The sequence below is a fragment of the Salvelinus namaycush genome, chromosome 6 (genome assembly GCF_016432855.1).
Source record: "Salvelinus namaycush isolate Seneca chromosome 6, SaNama_1.0, whole genome shotgun sequence".
In the NCBI taxonomy this organism is placed as follows: Eukaryota; Metazoa; Chordata; class Actinopteri; order Salmoniformes; family Salmonidae; genus Salvelinus; species Salvelinus namaycush.
In genome coordinates, this window is record NC_052312.1 from 4,294,898 (window position 1) to 4,315,884 (window position 20,987).

The following is a 20,987-nucleotide window of genomic DNA, read 5'->3' on the forward strand; positions in this document are numbered from 1 at the left end:
AGAGACAGTGGCTTTCGGTCAAGTTGAAGATCCCTCCTCAGTGTCCTTGCCAGCCATCCGCGGCTGCCACTCATGTGCATAGACGATACCCTCGACCTGACTCTCAAAACATAGTTAAGAATGTTACAGTTGTTCGTTAAAAACATAGTCCGGTGGAATGGTCACTTCAAGTCCCTGATTAAGACAGGAGAAACTAAATTGTTATTGTTTCAACGGTGACGGAACTCTGCAAGCCTACGTCTGTTAGGTACTTCATTTCCTGACTTTGTTCTCACAGTATGCCATCCCCTCCCTCCCATGCTGGGCATGTAATAGAGACCCATCCAATAGAGCTAGCACCCAATAGGGCTAGCATCCCATAGGGATAGAATCCCATAGGGCTAGCACCCCATAGGGCTAGCATCCAATAAGGCTAGCATCCCATAGAGTTAGCATCCAATAAGGCTAGCATCCCATAGGGCTAGCATCCAACAGGGCTAGCATCCAATAAGGCTAGCATCCCATGGGCTAACATCCCATAGGGCTAGCATCCCATAAGGCTATCATCCCATAGGGCTAGCATCCCATAGGGCTAGCATCCCATAGGGCTAGCATCCAATAAGGCTAACATCCCATGGGCTAACATCCCATAGGGCTAGCATCCCATAGGGCTAGCATCCCATAGGGCTAGCATCCAATAGGGCTAGCATCCAACAAGGCTAGCATCCCAATAAGGCTAGCATCCCATAGGGCTAGCAACCCATAAGGCTAGCATCCCAAAAGGCTAACATCCCATAGGGCTAGCATCCCATAGGGCTAGCAACCCATAAGGCTAGCATCCCAAAAGGCTATCATCCCATAGAGTTAGCATCCCATGGGCTAACATCCCATAGGGCTAGCATCCCATAAGGCTATCATCCCATAGAGTTAGCATCCCATAGGGTTAGCATCCCATAGGTTTAGCATCCCATAGGGCTAGCATCCCATAAGGCTAGCATCCCATAGGGCTATCATCCCATAGAGTTAGCATCCCATAGGGTTAGCATCCCATAGGGCTAGCATCCTATAGGGTTAGCATCCCATAGGGCTAGCATCCCATATGGCTAGCATCCCATAAGGCTATCATCCCATAGAGTTAGAATCCCATAGGGCTAGCATCCCATAGGGTTAGCATCCCATAGGGCTAGCATCCCATAAGGCTATCATCCCATAAGGCTATCATCCCATAAGGCTATCATCCCATAGGGTTAGCATCCAATAGGGTTAGCATCCCATAGGGCTAGCATCCCATAAGGCTAGCATCCCATAAGGCTATCATCCCATAAGGCTATCATCCCATAGAGTTAGAAAAATAAAAGATTAAGATGGGCAAAAGAACACAGACACTAGACAGAGGAACTCTGCCTAGAAGGCCAGCATCCCAGAGTCGCCTCTTCACTGTTGACGTTGAGACTGGACAGAGAGCCTCTGCCTAGAAGGCCAGCATCCCAGAGTGGCCTCTTCACTGTTGACGTTGAGACTGGACAAAGAGCCTCTGCCTAGAAGGCCAGCATCCCGGAGTCGCCTCTTCACTGTTGACGTTGAGACTGGACAGAGGGACTCTGCCTAGAAGGCCAGCATCCCAGAGTGGCCTCTTCACTGTTGACTTTGAGACTGGACAGAGGAACTCTGCCTAGAAGACCAGCATCCCAGAGTGACCTCTTCACTTCATGTTGAGACTGGTGTTTTGCGGGTACTATTTAATTAAGCTGCCAGTTGAGGACCAGTGAGGTATCTGTTTCTCAAACTAGACAGTCTAATGTACTTGTCTTCTTGCTCAGTTGTGCACCGGGGCCTCCCACTCCTCTTTCAATTCTGGTTAGCGCCAGTTTGCGCTGTTCTGTGAAGGGTTTTGTACACAGCGTTGTACGAGATCTTCAGTTTCTTGGCAATTTCTTACATGGAATAGCCTTCATTTCTCAGAACAAGAATAGACTGATGAGTTTCAGAAGAAAGTACTTTGTTTCTGGCCATTTTGAGCCTGTAATCAAACCCACAAATGCTGATACTCCAGATACTCAACTAGTCTAAAGAAGGCCAGTTTTATTGCTTCTTTAATCAGAACAACAGTTTTCAGCTGTGCTAACATAATTGCAAAAGGGTTTTATAATGATCAATTAGCCTTTTAAAATTATAAACTTGGATTAATTAACACAACATGCCATTGGAACACAGGAGTGATGGTTGCTAATAATGGGCCTCTGTACGCCTATGTAGATATTCCATTAAAAATCTGCCTTTTTCAGCTATAAAAGTAATTTACAACATTAACAATGCCTGTGTCACGACCGTCGTTAGAATGAGACCAAGGCGCAGTGTGGTATGCGTACATTCTCTTTTAATGAATGAACACCGAACAAACCAACAAAATGAAACAAACAAAACGTGAAGCTAAACAAAATAGTGCTGACAGGCAACTAAACATTGTCAAGATCCCACAAACACAAATGAGGAAATGGCTACCTAAATATGATCCCCAATCAGAGACAACGATAAACAGCTGCCTCTGATTGGGAACCATATCAGGCCACCATAGAAATACAAAAACACCTAGATGACCCACCCAAGTCACTATCACGCCCCAACCAACACAAAAAACAGCTTACTATGGTCAGGGCGTGACAGTCTACATTGTATTTCTGATCAATTTGATGTTATTTTAATCGACAAAAAATTTGCTTTTCTTTGAAAAACAAGGACATTTCTAAGTGACCCCAAACTTTTGAACGGTAGTGTATATATATTCTACCCACTGATGTGGTTTTAACATTACATAATATTTAACGGAAAAAGGAAATGAAACAAAGGTAGAATATATATAGTATGCTTAATTGACTTTGGAATCAGCCCAGTAACATGTGGGTCATATAGTGAGCTCGCTGTCGGATGAATCGTTATGACATCGTTACAACACTATATATAACCATAATATGACATTTGAAATGTCTTTATTCTTTTGGAACTTTTTTGAGTGTAATATTTAATGTTCATTTTTTATTGTTTATTTCACATTGTTTGTTATTTCACTTGATTTGGCTATGTTAACATATGTTTCCCATGCCAATAAAGCCCTTCAATTTGTATTTAATCCATGGATCTAATGCTGCGGTGGTGGGGATAGGGAGCTCAACTTTGCCGCTGGAAGCAGAAAATGAACTGCTGCGAGGCGTGTTCATGCTGAGACAGCCTACGGCCCTTACTCCAGGGGGCTTCTGGGGGATTTTCTGGTCTCTACCACCCGCCGAAATGCTTCAGCAAATTGCTCTCAGGGGCCAGGAGATAAAATAGACATATGCTCAGGTTTGTCTTACATTGACGGTTAATGTCTTAATGGCAGCCCGCCTTTCCCATCCTCCTCCTTCCTACCTTCCTGCCATTCCCAGGTGTCTGTCTGGGTGTTGGGAGAATTCCGAGAGCAATTAAACGACTGTCAATTACAGGTTTACAAATATCCCCGGCACATTCGGATAAACCGGTCCTCAGCGGTCACATCATTGATCTTGTTGAAGGATAAAAGTAGTTTTACCAGAAGGGATTCTATGTAACTCAAGGTGTAGCTGGGCAGAAATCTCATTAATGGAGAGAAATTGATTAGATTTAGATTTACAGTTGCAGGTGTAATGTTTGGCAGGTTGGCATTTATTGTCATGAAAATTGCCCTGCAGGCAACTCTGCAGAGTGGTCACTAGCTGGCAGACTCACAAAGTCATAAAATCTGATTGTAAGCCTAACCCTAATCTTATATTTTTGTTTTCGTGAATTTTATAGGCAATTTTGATTTTGCAGCAGGGCCATCTAGCAAAAATCGCTCAGTTCTGCCTCCAGGGCAAGATTCATGACAACAAACTTGCTAATGGTTGTCTAGTCTTGTGTAGCATTTCCTGTGTCCATTGCCTGAGGTAGTCGATGCTCACCTTGCCGGACGCCTCAGGGTAGGGCTGTTATGGTGACCGTTTTACTGCCACACCGGCAGTCACGAGACAGGATGGCAGTCAAATTCAACGTAACCGTTTAGTCATGGTAATTAGGCTTCTCCAAGATGTGGTCATTAGTAGCCTACCAAACTCGCTAACAGGCTGGTACTCGGCACTCTATTGTCCCTGTAATAACTCTGACATTGATGAAAATCTAATCGAAAATCTAATCAAATCCTTAACCCTCCTATTATGTTGCGGGACAATTTGACCCATTTCCACTTTTGAGTTATCTAAAATATTAGCTAACCTCTCTTTTTCTCCATGAAATTAAATTACTTTTCCTCATTTAGGGTCATGAACCTAACTTCAAAATGTGGACACACTGATGTGTTGTGGAATGTCTGTGTAGATTTCGTATACAAACAGGATGTTGTGGGTCATTTTCACCTGAAGGCTTTTATGTGTATAGATATTTGCACGTGTCCAAGTTAAACAAGTGTCTTTGATGTATTTTGTTTTGATTGGTTCTGGTTGCACCTTTATAATGATGTGTGGGTGAAAAGGACCTTTCCCAAGCTGCTCATTCTCAGTGCGAGAGCAGCAGATCTCTGACACAGCCAGTCGAAAATAAGCTCCAAACAAAAAATGCTTGTTTGTGAGAAAGGATATATGTTAAACAAATAGTTCTTAAATAAAGTGATTTCACCTGATGGGTGACAATATTAGCCTATCACTTGTGATTTTTCAAAATCTAGTCGAACCCCTCATGCAGCCTAGCCCATAGGCGTATGTGTTGGGATAAGGTTTGTATCACAACTAAAGTGGCCAAATTACTTAAAATTAAGCACGTTAATCCACTTTACAACTGGCATACATACATAGAAATATACCTTTATAATAAAAGCATTACATGAAAAATCACATTTTGCGATCACTTTTGAGAATGGTGTTTTCCCGCTAATTGATTGCATTTTGGAACATTTGCGCTTACAGCCTACTGCCATGTGCGCATTGCTGTGCTTATAATGTGAAGAAATAGACTAATAGTTTATCAACACTGCTAAACATTTTGATCTGTTGCATCAGCCTCATTGCTATTACATTTTTTTTTTGATGCTAGTGATTGTTTTAATTTGGGATCTAGCACATCCCACAACTGTCCCAGACTATGTTTGGAATATTTATTTCTCCCAAGAATAGAATAGGTCAACATTTGTACTATGGGGGATAGTAGATTGACATAGGCTAGTGCTTTTGCTGTTTGTTAGGCCTACTCATCTTGTTGCCTGACGAAAAGTGAATGTGGACAGTTCTTCCAACATCTTCAATATGTGCCTCATAATTCAACAAGGACGAGCACAGTTGCGTCCCCGATGTGTCTGTCTTCACTTGTAGCCTGTGAGAAGGACCCGATCACATGACGCATTGGCTAATAAGTATTGAAATAGCTGAGGGAGCCATGTGAGTGAGAGGTGCTTCAGAGCACCCTAAAAAGAAGAAGGGAATTAAACAGTGCATTCGGAAAGTATTCAGACCCATTGACTTTTTCCACATTTTGTTACGTTACAGCCTTATTCTAAAATGTGTGAAATAACTTTTTTGCTCATCGATCTACACACAATACCCTAAAATAACAAAGCGAAAATATGTTTTTATAATATGTGCAAATTCATAACAAATAAATAACACAAATACCTTATTTACATAAATATTCAGACCCTTTGCTATGAGATTCGAAATTGAGCTCAGGTGCATCCGGTTTCCATTGATCATCCTGGAGATGTTTCTACAACTTGATTAGAGTCCACCTGTGGTAAATTCAATTGATTTGACATGATTTGGAAAAGCACACACCTGTCTATATAAGTTCCCACAGTTGACAGTGCATGTCAGAGCAAATACCAAGCCAAGAGGTCTAAGGAATTGTCTGTAGAGCTCCGAGACAGGGTTGTTTTGAGACACAAATCTGGGGATGGGTACCAAAACCTTTCTGCAGCATTGAAGGTACCCATGAACGCAGTGGCCTCCATCATTCTTAAAGAAAACTCTTCCTAGAGCTGGCCACACGGCCAAACTGAGCAATCGGGGGAGAAGGGCCTTGGTCAGGGAGGTGACCAAGAACCCGATAGTCACTCTGATAGAGCTCCAGAGTTCCTCTGAATCTTCCAGAAGGACAACCATATCTGCAGAACTCCAACAATCAGGCCTTTATGGTAGAGTGGTCAGACGGAAGCCAATCCTCAGTAAAAGGCACATGACAGCCTGCTTGGAGTTTGCCAAAAGGCACCTTAAGACTCTCAGACCATGAGAAACAAGATTCTCTGGTCTGATGAAACCAAGATTGCACGCTTTGGCTTGAATGCCAAGCCTCACTTCTGGAGGAAACCTGGTGCCATCCCGATGGGGTGTATGGGGCATGGTGGTGGCAGCATCATGCTCTGGCGATGTTTTTCAACGGCATGGACTGAGAGACTAGTCAGGATTGAGGGAAGATGAACGGAGCAAAGTACAGAGAGATCTTTGATAAAAACCTGCTGTGTAGCGCTCAGGACTTCAGACTGGGGCGAAGGTTCACCTTCCAACAGGACAACATCCCTAAGCACACAGCCAAGACAATAAGGAGTGGCTTTGGGACAAGTCTCTGAATGTCCTTGAGTGGCCCAGCCATAGCCCGGACTTCCACCCGATCAAACATCTCTGGGGAGACATGAAAATAGCTGTGCAGGTACTCTCCCCATCCACCCTGACAGAGCTAGAGAGGATCTGCAGAGAAGAATGGGAGAAACTCCCCAAATACAGGTGTGACAATTTTGTAGCGTTATACCTAAAAAGACTCAAGGCTGTAATCAATGACAAAGGGGCTACAAAAATATATTGAGTAAAGGGTCTGAAAACGTATGTATATGTGACATTACAAGTTTTTAATACCTGTAGATTGGCAAAAAAATCTAAAAAAATGTTTTTTGCTTTGTCATTAATTGATGCGGGAAAAAACAATTTAATACATTTTAGAATAAAGCTGTTACGTAACAAAATGTGGAAAAGTCAAGGGGTCTGAACTTTCCGAATGCACTGTAATTTTTAGATTCAGCCCAAGGGCACAATGGCCACTGGCCGCAAAAGGCATGGATTTTTTAGGGGGCATTACAGCCACACAAAGGGGATGCCACCTGGAAATTTGTGGCATTATCAAGTGCATGTCAAATTGTGAATGAGAGACTGATGAAGTGTGCATCTTTCATGCAGCTTTTTCCAAATAATCCCTAGAGTTGCATCACGCAGCCTTAGAATGTATTAAAAATCAAAACATATAGACCAACGTTTGTATCACAACTAAAGCCCACAGCCACATTGTCACGGTTTTCTAAAGTTGAACCCAGACGCAGACCAGGACAAGGAGAGTAAGACGAAGGTGAGTATTTATTTACAAGTTTGAATGTAGTGATAGAAAAATCCAAGTGACGGAGCGGGCAGCGGAGGTGAGTTGATGGGATTGAATAGGCAGATCCAATGAAGTAACTGAAGTCACCGACGACCAGGTAGGGATGAGATGAGTGTTCCGGGTGAATGACTGTAGACAGAAAAAACGGAGGTGAGTTCAAGGCAAGCAAAACGTACAAAACAACAAAACAAACTCTATCAAACTGGAGGCTGATACACTGGCACAACATACTGTTCATGGCTAACGATCCGGCAGGGAATGGATGTCAGGTCAGTGCTTATGAAGTGGAGGGGTGATGATCAGGACCAGGTGTGCAGATAGCGGATTGGAAACAGGTGCGGTAAATCAGAGATCTCCCAACCAGCTACGTCGCCCGGCAACCAGACAGGGTGCGTTCCAGGACACCGGAAAAAACACTCCAGGACAGAACACAGGCAAAAACAGACTCAGGAAGCGGGATTCGTAACACACATGGCATAGCCAGATCAGGGCGTAAGATAAGGACAACTCAGATTATGCAATTCTGTTCTTTTGAAATAGACTACATTTTGTTCATATCATGTGTTTTAGACCTGTCTGAAATAAATCATGGATTTATTGTGATGGTGTAAGCTATTTTACATTTATTTATTAGACTTTTTAGAATGTAGATGTTCCAAAGGTCTGCATCAATGGCTTGTAGGCTATGTGGAAGCCAGCAGATGCTACATGTGTTTATGTTAGTTAACGGTCAATTACCGTGACACCGGAAGTTATTTGCTTGACAATCACCAGCTGAAAAAATGTCATGACCACCTGCATATCTGGAGCTCCTATTGAAAATGTCAAAGTTTGAAGCTCTTTGTGATTTGCATGGTGAGGTATCAACACCTGAAAAGAGGCCTTCGGCGTCTCATTCCCTATACAAAGGTTTTCTAGGAGGGGATGAGGTGTTGTCATCTTCCAAAGAATATACAATGTAATTGGAAGGTTATGAGTAACTTCATTGTTTTGTATTGATATACCGGTATATGTATATATTCATGGGCTTGTATTGTTCTCATCCCTGGTCTTAGAACACCTAGATTCTAGAAAGCAAATATTGATGTACTATAGTCTTTGGTTCTTCCCTTGCTGTTTCAGCTGTATACATTTGAATTGAATCATTTGTGACTCATAGAAATCTCTACTTCCACTATTCCTTTTAGAAGTTGTAACACTGATGGAAGTGTTAATATTCTGCCTCTACTTTGAACTGCAAAGTGCATCTCTGCCAAGAGATGTGAGGAGCTGGGGAGAATGTCTTCTGTTAATATCTACAGTAACTGAAGGGAGTATAAATTATTCATATCTCTTTCCCTGTTAAATTTAAAAACATTTGGTCTTATATTTTTTGTTAGTTTGTCACACACTGGGCCTTTGTGCATTCCCCCATTTTTATAAATCTCCTTTTGCGCTTCTTTATTAGAAAATCCTGCTCTCTATTGTGTTGTTAGCGTTAAGAATTTATGCTTGTCTATGATTTTGACCAAGAAGGGCAGGAAAGAAAGGATTGGAAAGGCAGGGCTATTTTCTAAGCACTAGGAGATGCATTGTACAACTTCCTGTAGAATTTATAATCAAGATTCTCCAATTAAAATGATCCCATGTCAATACATTACAGTACAAATCTATCAGTTAGTCAATAACCTCATGTTAAGTGCTCCATAATTGAGCTACAAAAACTCACATTAGGACATGTTTTTGGCATACTCATTGGCCATAAGTAGTACATTACATTACATCCCAGTGCACGTTGTACCTCTTCTAGCAGTAGACTGAAAGCATGGCAGGGAACATGGTCGAAAGGTACCAAGCTACACATATTAGTCAAATATAAACTTGCTACGTCTCTACCGCTAGGTAGTGATAACTTGCTATGTCTCGACCGCTAGGTCACGGTAACTTGCTACGTCTCGAACGCTAGGTAGCGGTAACTCGCTACGTCTCGAACGCTAGGCAGCGGTAACTTGCTACTTCTCGACCTCTAGGTAGCGGTAACTTGCTACTTCTCGACCTCTAAGTAGCGGTAATTTGCTACGTCTCGACCGCTAGGTAGCGATAACTCGCCACGTCTCGACCGGTAACTCGCTACGTCTCGAACGCTAGACAGCGGTAACTCGCTACGTCTCCACCGCTAGGTAGCGGTAACTTGCTACTTCTCGACCTCTAGGTAGCGGTAACTTGCTACTTCTCGACCTCTAAGTAGCGGTAATTTGCTACGTCTCGACCGCTAGGTACGGATAACTCGCTACGTCTCGACCGCTAGGTAGTGATAACTCGCTACGTCTCGAACGCTAGGTAGGGATAAATCGCTACGTCTCGACCGCTAGGTAGCGGTAACTCGCTACGTCTCGACCGGTAACTTGCTACGTCTCGACCGCTAGGTAACGGTAACTCGCTACGTCTCGACCGCTAGGTAGTGATAACTTGCTATGTCTCGACCGCTAGGTCGCGGTACCTTGCTACGTCTCAAATGCTAGGTAGCGGTAACTTGCCATGTCTCGACCGCTAGGTAGTGATAACTCGCTAAGTCTCGAACGCTAGGCAGCGGTAACTCGCTACGTCTCGACCGCTAGGTAGGGATAACTCGCCACGTCTCGACCGGTAACTCGCTACGTCTCGAACGCTAGGCAGCGGTAACTCGCTACGTCTCCACCGCTAGGTAGTGATAACTTGCTACATCTCGACCGCTAGGTAGTGGTAACTTGCTACGTCTCGACCGCTAGGTAGCGGTAACTTGCTACTTCTCGACCTCTAGGTAGCAGTAACTTGCTACATCTCGACCGCTAGGTAGCGGTAACTTGCTACGTCTCGACCGCTAGGTAGCAGTAACTTGCTACGTCTCGAAAGCTAGGTAGCAGTACATTGCTATGTCTCGACCGCTAGGTCGCGGTAACTTGCTACGTCTCGAACGCTAGGTAGCGGTAACTCGCTACGTCTCGACCGCTAGGTACCGGTAACTGGCTACATCTCGAACGCTAGGTAGCGGTAACTCGCTACGTCTCTACCTCTAGGTAGTGATAACTCGTTACGTCTCGACCGCTAGGTAGGGATAACTCGCTACATCTCGACCGCTAGGTACCGGTAACTGGCTACATCTCGAACGCTAGGTAGCGGTAACTCGCTACGTCTCGACCGCTAGGTAGTGATAACTTGCTACGTCTCGACCGCTAGGTAGTGATAACTTGCTACGTCTCGAATGCTAGGTAGCGGTAACTCGTTACGTCTACCGCTAGGTAGCGGTAACTCGCTACGTCTCGACCGCTAGGTAGCGGTAACTTGCTACGTCTCGACCGCTAGGTAGCGGTAACTTGCTACTTCTCGACCTCTAGGTAGCGGTAACTTGCTACATCTCGACCGCTAGGTAGCGGTAACTTGCTACGTCTCGACCGCTAGGTAGCAGTAACTTGCTACGTCTCGAACGCTAGGTAGCGGTAACTCGCTACGTCTCGACCGCTAGGTACCGGTAACTGGCTACATCTCGAAAGCTAGGTAGCGGTAACTCTCTACGTCTCTACCGCTAGGTAGTGATAACTCGTTACGTCTCGACCGCTAGGTAGGGATAACTCGCTACATCTCGACCGCTAGGTACCGGTAACTGGCTACATCTCGAACGCTAGGTAGCGTTAACTCGCTACGTCTCGACCGCTAGGTAGTGATAACTTGCTACGTCTCGACCGCTAGGTAGTGATAACTTGCTACGTCTCGAATGCTAGGTAGCGGTAACTCGTTACGTCTACCGCTAGGTAGGGATAACTCGCTACATCTCGACCGCTAGGTAGCGGTAACTGGCTACATCTCGAACGCTAGGTAGCGGTAACTCGCTACGTCTCGACCGCTAGGTAGTGATAACTTGCTACGTCTCGACCGCTAGGTAGTGATAACTCGCTACGTCTCGAATGCTAGGTAGCGGTAACTCGCTACTTCTCGACCTCTAGGTAGCAGTAACTTGCTACATCTCGACCGCTAGGTAGCAGTAACTTGCTACGTCTCGAAAGCTAGGTAGCAGTACATTGCTATGTCTCGACCGCTAGGTCGCGGTAACTTGCTACGTCTCGAACGCTAGGTAGCGGTAACTCGCTACGTCTCGACCGCTAGGTACCGGTAACTGGCTACATCTCGAACGCTAGGTAGCGGTAACTCGCTACGTCTCTACCTCTAGGTAGTGATAACTCGTTACGTCTCGACCGCTAGGTAGGGATAACTCGCTACATCTCGACCGCTAGGTACCGGTAACTGGCTACATCTCGAACGCTAGGTAGCGGTAACTCGCTACGTCTCGACCGCTAGGTAGTGATAACTTGCTACGTCTCGACCGCTAGGTAGTGATAACTTGCTACGTCTCGAATGCTAGGTAGCGGTAACTCGTTACGTCTACCGCTAGGTAGCGGTAACTCGCTACGTCTCGACCGCTAGGTAGCGGTAACTTGCTACGTCTCGACCGCTAGGTAGCGGTAACTTGCTACTTCTCGACCTCTAGGTAGCGGTAACTTGCTACATCTCGACCGCTAGGTAGCGGTAACTTGCTACGTCTCGACCGCTAGGTAGCAGTAACTTGCTACGTCTCGAACGCTAGGTAGCGGTAACTCGCTACGTCTCGACCGCTAGGTACCGGTAACTGGCTACATCTCGAAAGCTAGGTAGCGGTAACTCTCTACGTCTCTACCGCTAGGTAGTGATAACTCGTTACGTCTCGACCGCTAGGTAGGGATAACTCGCTACATCTCGACCGCTAGGTACCGGTAACTGGCTACATCTCGAACGCTAGGTAGCGTTAACTCGCTACGTCTCGACCGCTAGGTAGTGATAACTTGCTACGTCTCGACCGCTAGGTAGTGATAACTTGCTACGTCTCGAATGCTAGGTAGCGGTAACTCGTTACGTCTACCGCTAGGTAGGGATAACTCGCTACATCTCGACCGCTAGGTAGCGGTAACTGGCTACATCTCGAACGCTAGGTAGCGGTAACTCGCTACGTCTCGACCGCTAGGTAGTGATAACTTGCTACGTCTCGACCGCTAGGTAGTGATAACTCGCTACGTCTCGAATGCTAGGTAGCGGTAACTCGCTACGTCTCTACCTCTAGGTAGTGATAACTCGTTACGTCTCGACCGCTAGGTAGGGATAACTCGCTACATCTCAACCGCTAGGTACCGGTAACTGGCTACATCTCGAACGCTAGGTAGCGGTAACTCGCTACGTCTCGACCGCTAGGTAGTGATAACTTGCTACGTCTCGACCGCTAGGTAGTGATAACTTGCTACGTCTCGAATGCTAGGTAGCGGTAACTCGTTACGTCTACCGCTAGGTAGCGGTAACTCGCTACGTCTCGACCGCTAGGTAGCGGTAACTTGCTACTTCTCGACCTCTAGGTAGCGGTAACTTGCTACATCTCGACCGCTAGGTAGCGGTAACTTGCTACGTCTCGACCGCTAGGTAGCAGTAACTTGCTACGTCTCGAACGCTAGGTAGCGGTAACTCGCTACGTCTCGACCGCTAGGTACCGGTAACTGGCTACATCTCGAAAGCTAGGTAGCGGTAACTCTCTACGTCTCTACCGCTAGGTAGTGATAACTCGTTACGTCTCGACCGCTAGGTAGGGATAACTCGCTACATCTCGACCGCTAGGTAGCGGTAACTGGCTACATCTCGAACGCTAGGTAGCGGTAACTCGCTACGTCTCGACCGCTAGGTAGTGATAACTTGCTACGTCTCGACCGCTAGGTAGTGATAACTCGCTACGTCTCGAATGCTAGGTAGCGGTAACTCGCTACGTCTCGACCGCTAGGTAGCGATAACTCGCTACGTCTCGACCGCTAGGTAGCGATAACTCGCTACGTCTCGACCGCTAGGTAGCGATAACTCGCTACGTCTCGACCGCTAGGTAGCGATAACTCGCTACGTCTCGACCGCTAGGTAGCGGTAACTCAATACGTCTCGACCGCTAGGTAGCGATAACTCGCTACGTCTCGACCGCTAGGTAGCGATAACTCGATATGTCTCGACCGCTAGGTAGCGATAACTCGATACGTCTCGACCGCTAGGTAGCGATAACTCGATACGTCTCGACCGCTAGGTAGCGATAACTCGCTACGTCTCGACCGCTAGGTAGTGATAACTCGATACGTCTCGACCGCTAGGTAGCGATAACTCGATACGTCTCGACCGCTAGGTAGCGATAACTCGCTACGTCTCGACCGCTAGGTAGTGATAATTCGCTACGTCTCCACCACTACCTCCGGAGGTAGCAAATGGCACTCATCCCACAGTTCCCCCCCCCCATGAAGCTGGGCAGTGTAAACTGAATTGTCTTCGTTGAGCCAGTATAAATGTTCATAGAAGCACAATGTTTTTGTAACAGCTGGAATGTGTAGACATTTTCCTCATATTTGAGACTAGTTTTGTTTCGTGTTTTTTTTTACCTGTTACGTTCTGAAATGGTTGTAGTTGCTGCCGGCTGCACTGAGTCACCTTCAACTATGGTAACTCACCATGTACAATGTAGATCATATGAAAAAAAATATTTTAAACAAATTAGTAACATTGTGGTAATTTCAGAGGTGGCGCCACAGGTCCTAAAGTGGTGGGGGTGGGGTTGTTTTCCTGGGGTCCAGAGTTTTTCCTGATCTGGTACTAGGCTTAACTGAACAAACTCCGGACCCTAATTGTAGCATATGACAAATATATCAGCTCAATAAAACAGCTTTGTGTGGTCTATGAGGGAACAAGATAATTTTTCTAATAAAAAATAAATAAAAAAACTCCTGGAAAAACTCCTGTACCTAGGGAGGATGAAAACATGAAAACCCTTTTACACAGACAGAGACAACAACTGATACCTAACCGGGCTGAGCTGGCTGTATGCAGGGTTGCATCATTAGGCCTTTTTATCTCTCATTATAAAGATACTCATACATTGTCATCACTATTGCGTTGATTGATTCATTCCGGTCAATAATTGTTTATTAAAAAGACCGATATAGCCTAGCCACCCAAAGTGTGAACCTAAACCAGATTTGATCACATTCACATTTTCTCAAAATCACAAATATATGACCCTACTTTAGGTTATACAGTAAATACATAGCGTAGGGCTTTAAATACAAGACAACCTTTCAGAGTGCATAGGCTTCTCTAGACTACCTGCAGCTGTGGTTGTCGTCATTGGGCTGCAGTTGATCAGACTGAAGCACAGACTAATTGTGCCTGTTGACAAATCATGAGCCTTTTTATAAATAAATAAGACATGGTAGTGGGTATGAGCTTCCATATAAAACAACTCCTTGCAGTGAATTCCATTATACTCACTTCTTCAGTCACAGTAAGCTTTTACCACATCATTTGCATGATATATATATACAAAAACAATGAAGCCTGGTGTGTTGTATTGTTGTAAGGTAGGCCCACTGTACTTTATATTTTGTATGAGAGGGTTAATCGTTCATTTTTGATAGGCTAACGTTACTTGATGAAGAAATGCTGTTATAGCAGCTGTGTGTTTTTTGTCTTGAAGCTAAAATGCAATAAGTGTAGCCTACAGATGAGCAAATAACCCCTTCACATTAATGTATTGTTGCATTATTCAAGAGTGTAAAACGGTTTGGTCGCAATATTCAATAGTGTATGTTTTAGAAGTTAAGTTTCTGTCATTGTTCAATAGTTTGTGCTTACTGGCTAGTGGCTACTGTGATGTTTACAGTCAATTTCAGCTGCCGACCAAGAATGTCACGTTGCCATCCACAGCTATAGGTAAAGCAAGGATGTCACGGTGCCATCCACAGCTATAGGTAAAGCTAGGATGTCACGTTGCCTTCCACAGCTATAGGTAAAGCAAGGATGTCACGGTGCCATCCACAGCTATAGGTAAAGCTAGGATGTCACGTTGCCATCCACAGCTATAGGTAAAGCAAGGATGTCACGTTGCCATCCACAGCTATAGGTAAAGCAAGGATGTCACGTTGCCTTCCACAGCTATAGGTAAAGCAAGGATGTCACGTTGCCATCCACAGCTATAGGTAAAGCTAGGATGTCACGTTGCCATCCACAGCTATAGGTAAAGCAAGGATGTCACGGTGCCATCCACAGCTATAGGTAAAGCAAGGATGTCACGTTGCCTTCCACAGCTATAGGTAAAGCAAGGATGTCACGGTGCCATCCACAGCTATAGGTAAAGCAAGGATGTCACGTTGCCATCCACAGCTATAGGTAAAGCAAGGATGTCACTGTGCCATCCACAGCTATAGGTAAAGCTAGGATGTCACGGTGCCATCCACAGCTATAGGTAAAGCAAGGTTGTCACGTTGCCTTCCACAGCTATAGGTAAAGCAAGGATGTTATGTAAATTGAAAAGTATCTTTCTCTTTCGCCACCCCGCTCCTCAGATTCTCTTTCATATCCCGTAGTGGGAATAGGAGCAACATTTAACCAGAGGCCTTCATTGTTAGTCTGAAGGAGCTACTTCAGACCACTACTTTAGGGGATAAACTAACATAAGGCCAGGATGCTCCCCAACACTTAGAAACAACACATTAAAACACACAAAGACACACAAAGTCTTTTGCCGCCAGCCCACTGCAGAAAGAAGGAGAACACAAGTCGACGCAGCCAAGTAGTATGTGCTTAAATATCAAATTATTTGGTTCACATTTACAATGACCTACTGGCAAAGTGGCCTTGTCAGCTAGTTTCAGGCTGGGGGCCCGTCCCTTGGGCCTCGCATGGAGGAATCATGGAAGAACCAGGCATCCTGCCCGGCACACTCAACACAACATCTTAACCTTTTCCACCGAGGAACAGTCTGCTGCTGAATGCACAAAAGTGAGTTGACATTAAGGAAAGCCGAAACTGCTGGCAAAGGATGGAGAGTTGGTTCAGGTCAGTACAGAGGCCTTTAACTGAAGTGTGCATCAGCAGGAGACCTACACTTTAGTAGAACTAAAGGGAACTTATTCCCCAAGCAATGTTGGTTGTTGCACTTTCTGCAACCTGTATAAATCTAACTGAATGGTTTTACCTACTGTAGTGCGATGACTTTTAGGAACAATAGTTAACCCGTATTTGGCATCTTTGTTACACAACTATGTAAATATAATTTCTAGATAGGTAATTGTCAGCTCTCTCCCTATCACTGTTTCTGTCTCTTTCTCTGGCTTATACACATTCCAATACACACTCAAACACACACACACACAACGGCAGAAAATGCATACACAGAGGTTGTGTGTGTATTAGTCCACTTTGAACCTCACTAGCATCGTTAGCACGCTAGGTTGCCTGAGGCTATGGGAAAGTGCTACAGCACACAGCTCAGTTGGCTTACAAAACATCTACAGCAAATCCTCCAGAGATTCATTAAAGAGACAAGCGGCTCCTGCAGCCAGGCACATTGTGAATCTGGGGAAAGATATCAGGGCAATGATACAACTGCCGGTGTCTTTCACTCAAAGGGATTCTTCCTGTTGTAGCTCCTTAGTCAGACTTTAGTTTCACATTGACACGGGAGATTTTCAAGGCAGTTAAGCCGCCTCGTGTTTGACACGGGAGATTTTCAAGGCAGTTTAGATGCCTCGTGTTTGACAGGGGAGATTTTCAAGGCAGTTTAGCCGCCTCGTGTTTGACACGGGAGATTTTCAAGGCAGTTAAGATGCATCTTGTTTGACAGGGGAGATTTTCAAGGCAGTTTAGCCGCCTCGTGTTTTACAGGGGAGATTTTCAATGGAGTTAAGATGCATCTTGTTTGACAGGGGAGATTTTCAAGGCAGTTTAGACGCATCTTGTTTGACAGGGGAGATTTTCAAGGCAGTTTAACCGCCTCGTGTTTGACAGGGGACATTTTCAAGGCAGTTAAGACGCCTCTCGTTTCAGGGAAGGAAAAATTCATTAGAGATGAGTCAGCCGGTACCTTTTTAAACTGATACTGGACACACAAACAGACAGACAGACACGGATCTTGTGCCCACACATATGCACAGGCAGGGAGACTGCAGTCTCCCTCTCCCTCTTGGTGTCTCTCTCTCTCTCTCTCTCTCTCTCTCTCTCTCTCTCTCTCTCTCTCTCTCTCTCTCTCTCTCTCTCACACACACACCACTTGTTTCACTGTCTGTTCTTCTTGCCCTCTTCTATTCCTGCTGACTGCAAGCTTTAACACACAGGGATGAAATTACTGTGGAATATCATTACACCAAGACGTTCCTCTGACCTTGATAGAATATGCCACGCGTCTCATCTCTTCAGAGTGGAAGAACAGAAGAATAAAGAACCAACAGATATCCTAATCCATGCTGAAGTCAGCGTTATCACAAGACGAATCAACAAAAGTTTCCTGATTAAAAGAAAAATAACTTCCCTTTTTTTCCCCACTCTCCCTCACTCTCTCCCTCTCTCGGCCTCTCTCTCTCTCCATCTCTCTCACTCCCCTTCTCTCTCCCTCTCTCTGTTTCTCACTCTCCCTCCCTCCCTCTCTCTCACTCCCCCTCTCCCTCTCTCTCCCTCTCTCATTCTCACCCCCCCTCGCGCTCTCTCCCTCTCTCTCCCTCTCTCTCACTCCCCATCTCTCTCCCTCTCTCTCATTGCCCTTCTCTCTCTCTCTCTCTCTCTCTCTCTCTCTCTCTCTCTCTCTCTCTCTCTCTCCCTCTCTCTCATTGCCCTTCTCTCTTTCTCCCTCTCTCTCACTCCCCCTCTCTCTCCCTCTCTCTCATTGCCCTTCTCTCTCTCTCTCTCCCTCTCTCTCTCTCTCTCTCTCTCTCTCTCTCTCTCTCTCTCTCTCTCTCTCTCTCTCTCTCTCTCTCTCTCTCTCTCTCTCTCTCTCTCCTTCTCTTTCACTCATCTCAAAATGGTGTACTTTTTCTGAAAAGTGTGCTGTCAGCAATGTCTCAAAGAGTGCTGCACATTTCACAAAGTCTTCTAAAAGAAACCCTAGGTTTCGTTTTTCAGAATGAATATCTGCTTCCCTTTAGGAATATAAAATATCCTTTGTCGAGGGTCGTGTGACATTAAAACGTCCAATATCACCATCAGCAAAACCCACCTTAGTGTCTTGTTAAGTTTTTATAAACATTAGTTGTCATGCCAATGCTCAACTGAGCTGTCCCAGTTGTCTGAGAGCGACTATCACTCACCATGCCATTTGCATGTAAGCAATCTATGCAAAAAAAAAGTCTTCTGTCTTCCTAGTTTTGGAAGGGATCCAGTGCGCACTAGCAACTGTCACACCCTAATGATTGAGCAATGGCTGACTGAATCTGTCCTTTATAAATCTGTTGCCACTTTGGCTGCGTTTCACCGCTAATTAATTCCCATTTCTAAATGATATTAAGAGGGTTTCTCAGCACTCCTACACCATCTATATTTATTCTGAATTATCCCACGGTCTTTCATTCATTACCTCAAAGTACTTTATGCATTTACTCTAGTCTTGAACGAACGCCAGTGAGGATATAGAAATAGTTAAGTCACACAAAAAAGAAGGGAGCGAGTGAAAAGTACGGGTAGGGTGGTAGAAACTATATATGAATACATTTCTGTGCTAGGCTAGCTACGGTGAACGGTGCCAAGCGTGTTCATTATTTATCTGAGCTAACAGACACAGTTGTAATGTAGCGCTGCGATGAGGAATCGTGCCTCTGGGACTCTCCCCACTCCCCTCTCTCCTCTCTCCTCTCCTCGCTCCCCACTTCACTCTACGCGCTCACCTCTCTCCCCTCTCCCATCTCACATATATCCTCTCCCCGCTCCCCGCTCCACTCTCCCTGCTCCCCTCTCTCCCCTCTCTCCTCTCCTCTCCCCGCTCCCCGCTCCACTCTCCCTGCTCCCCTCTCTCCCCTCTCTCCTATTCCCTCTCCCGTCTCCCCTCTCTCCTTTCCTCTCTCCCCTCTCTCCTTTCCCCTCTCCCCTCTCATGTCTCCCCTCTCTCCTTTCCTCTCTTCTCTCTCTCCTTTCCTCTCTCCCCTCTCTCCTTTCCTCTCTTCTCCCCTCTCTCCCCTCTCTCCTTTCCTCTCTCCCCTCTCTCCTTTCCCCTCTCCCATCTCCTGTCTCCCCTCTCTCCTTTCCCCTCTCCCCTCTCCTGTCTCCCCTCTCTCCTTTCCCCTCTCCCCGCTCCCCTCTCTCCTATTCCCACTCCCGTCTCCCCTCTATCCTCTCACCTCTCTGCTCTATCCGCTCCCCTCTCACCTTTATCCTCTCCCTCTATCCTCTCCCCTCTCCCCTCTCCCCTTTCTCATCTCCCCGCTCTCCTCTCTCCTCTCTCCTCTCTCCTCTCTCTCTTCTATCCTCTCAGCTCTATCCTCTCCCCTCTCCCTTCTCTCTTCTATCCTCTCCACTCTATCCTCTCCCCTCAACCCTCTCCACCCTCTATCTTCTCCCCTCTACCCTCTATCCTCTCCCCTCTACCCTCTATCCTCTCCCCTCTACCCTCTATCCTCTCACCTCTATCTTCTCCCCTCTACCCTCTATCCTCTCCCCTCTACCCTCTATCCTCTCACCTCTATCTTCTCCCCTCTACCCTCTATCCTCTCCCCTCTACCCTCTATCCTCTCACCTCTATCTTCTCCCCTCTACCCTCTATCCTCTCCCCTCTACCCTCTATCCTCTCACCTCTATCTTCTCCCCTCTACCCTCTATCCTCTCCCCTCTACCCTCTATCCTCTCACCTCTATCTTCTCCCCTCTACCCTCTATCCTCTCCCCTCTACCCTCTATCCTCTCCCCTCTACCCTCTATCCTCTCCCCTCTACCCTCTATCCTCTCACCTCTATCTTCTCCCCTCTACCCTCTATCCTCTCCCCTCTACCCTCTATCCTCTCCCCTCTACCCTCTATCCTCTCACCTCTATGCTCTCCCCTCTACCCTCTATCCTCTCACCTCTATCTTCTCCCCTCTACCCTCTATCCTCTCACCTCTATCTTCTCCCCTCTACCCTCTATCCTCTCCCCTCTACCCTCTATCCTCTCCCCTCTACCCTCTATCCTCTCCTCTCTCCCCTCTATCTTCTCCCCTCTACCCTCTATCCTCTCCCCTCTACCCTCTATCCTCTCCCCTCTACCCTCTATCCTCTCACCTCTATCTTCTCCCCTCTACCCTCTATCCTCTACCCTCTATCCTCTCCTCTCTCCCCTCTATCTTCTCCCCTCTACCCTCTATCCTCTCTCCTCTCCCTCTATCCTCTCCCCTCTCCCCTCTCCCCTTTCTCATCTCCCCGCTCTCCTCTCTCCTCTCTCCCCTCTATCCTCTACCCTCTATCCTCTCCCCTCTCCCTTCTCTCTTCTATCCTCTCCCCTCTATCCACTACCCTCTATCCACTCCCCTCTATCCTCTCCCCTCTCACCTTTATCCTCTCCCTCTATCCTCTCCCCTCTCCCCTCTCCCCTTTCTCATCTCCCCGCTCTCCTCTCCCCTCTATCCTCTCCCCTCCATCCTCTCCCATCTATCCTCTCCCCTCTATCCTCTCCCCTCTATTCTCTCCCCTCTATACTCTCCCCTCTATCCCCTCCTCTTGCTTCTCCCCCCTTTCCCCGCTCCCTTCTATCCTCTCCCTGCTCCCCTCTATCCTCGCCCCTCTCTCCCCTCTTTTCTCTCCCCTCTCCCCTTTATCAT

At 46.2% G+C, this 20,987-nt stretch overlaps 1 pseudogene; it reads right to left on the bottom strand.

The window, feature by feature from the left end:
* Window positions 1–20,987, bottom strand: part of LOC120049458 — a 148,158-nt pseudogene that overhangs the window by 10,354 nt on the left and 116,817 nt on the right.